Genomic DNA, 2,160 nt, shown 5'->3' with positions numbered 1-2,160 from the left:
AAGTGTATCTTGTATTTCTATCATTGTACCTCTATTTTGTTCATAAGTAAATAGTAAATTTATCTTTTCAGATTGCTTATTACTTGATATTTAAACAACAATGTTACATGTATTCACTATTGATCATGTTGCCATTGATATTTTTATACATGTTAAGAAATTTGCTTTGATATTCTAAATGTGATATGAGTTGACAAATTATTTTGATTAACTATGTAATAAAACTAATCATCTTGAAATAGTTTCATTTCCATTGGTGTTTGAGCAATATATATTGTCATTTACTAAGGAAAATCATTATAGGTTGCATCTATATAAAAGTTAAATAATCCCAGGTTATAGAGTATATTAATGCATATATTTTTCCATTTAATTCATTACTGCAAATCCATCCATTTCACTTCACTATAAGCATTGAACACTCATTCAATCACTTTTCGTTGGGAAACTGGTCCCATAAAATTCAGTTGGAGCCACTATCTAGATGGAAAAGGAGTTGTCTTAAGGTTCGGACTGGTTGGTTTTCCCCCTGTGTTGAAGCAACGATTTTCGAGGCCTCAACAGGTTATCAAGTGTTTGAATTGATTAAAGCTTTGTTGACATTCAATTTTCCATTTAAAAGATTTTCCTTTGATCTATAATGACGTTAAGGGGTATGCTACTCTAGAAAATCCCTTTATGAAGTAGTGATAATAATTGACTAAAACCAGAATCGAATGTCTGCAACATTTTTTGTGATAGACCAGTCCATAATGGTTTTAATTTTCTCAGGTTCTATTGTTATTCTTTCTTGAATGATAATATATCCAAATTATTGTAGCTTATCCTTGTACAATTTGCATTTATTTTATTTGGCATATAATTTATGCTCCCGCAATACTATATGTAATGCTTCTTGTGTTCCTCCATATTCTTAGAATAAATCAGAATATCATCAATAAAAATCAACACAAATTTGTCAAGATAGGAATGAAATATATTATTCATAAGGCACATGAATGTGGTTGGGGTGTTAGTAAGTCCAAAAGGTAAAACCAAAAATTCATAATGTCCATAGCGGGTTCTGAATTTTGTCTTGCAGATATCCTCATCCTTTATCCTTAGTTGATGATACCCAGACCACAAATCAATTTTTGAAAACACAATAGCGCCTTTGACTTGATAAAACAGGTCATCAATCCTTGGTAATGGATATTTATTTTTGACATTCAATTTATTTAACTATCAGTAATCGATGCAAAGTCTGAGAGTGTCATCCTTATTCTTAACAAAGAGCACAACAGCTCCCTGTAACAGCCCTAGTGAAAATTCCATGTAAATAAAAGTTAATAAAGGAAGAATAATAACCACAGTTATGGGACACTTATTCCAAGTTGAATGATGGGAAAAAACATTCTAGTGTGGGTGTTCATTTGGTTTATTATGGCTAAGGAAATTGGTAAATACAATGGCAAAGGCTTTGGAAAGGCATGATGCATTAATTGACATTTTATTTATAAAAATAAAGGAAATTAGAAGAAAAGGAAGGTGAAAGGTAACAGGTTGCATGTGAGGAGGAAAATGAGGGAAAATAATAGAAAATGAAGAAAATAGAGGCCTCATTAATACATTTTCTTTTCTGAGGCTCAGTTGGTACCTTTTTTGTCAATTTAACCTTTTGCCAGTTCAGTTTTGGAGCTCTCTCTCTATTCCCTCTATCTCATACTCTTGGACCCTTAGAGTTTTCTTAGAGCACTTCAATTTTGAATCAAGGAAAGTAAAGAAGGCAAGAGGAAGAAAATATCAAGCAAGGAAGAGCAGTATCTAGCAGCTACAATTGGATTATTTGCAGGTATCAATTTGCATGTATGATTTCCTTGCTAGTTTTGGTACGCATGGTTATGCATGTGTGTTCTTCATTCTCTTGTTGTCATTGGCATGGGTTTTTCTAGGTGTGACAATGTTTTTCAGCCTAGCCTTTCCATTTCTGGATAACCATGGTGTGATGGGGTTCTCATGTTTTGGTTGAGTTGGATTTCCTAATGGATTCGAAACTGAGTGAGATGGTCTCTGAAAGAAATAACACATGGACTAGTGATATTTGAATCAGACTGTAGATTGCATTAAATCCTTGGCCTAGTAATCCTCAACCAGTGAATGTCAAGATATATAGTAAATCCT

Source organism: Pinus tabuliformis, chromosome 8, assembly GCF_031772625.1.
Source record: "Pinus tabuliformis cultivar Carrire ecotype Pingquan chromosome 8, CPIR1, whole genome shotgun sequence".
NCBI lineage: Eukaryota > Viridiplantae > Streptophyta > Pinopsida > Pinales > Pinaceae > Pinus > Pinus tabuliformis.
Note: the sequence above shows the minus strand (reverse complement) of the source record.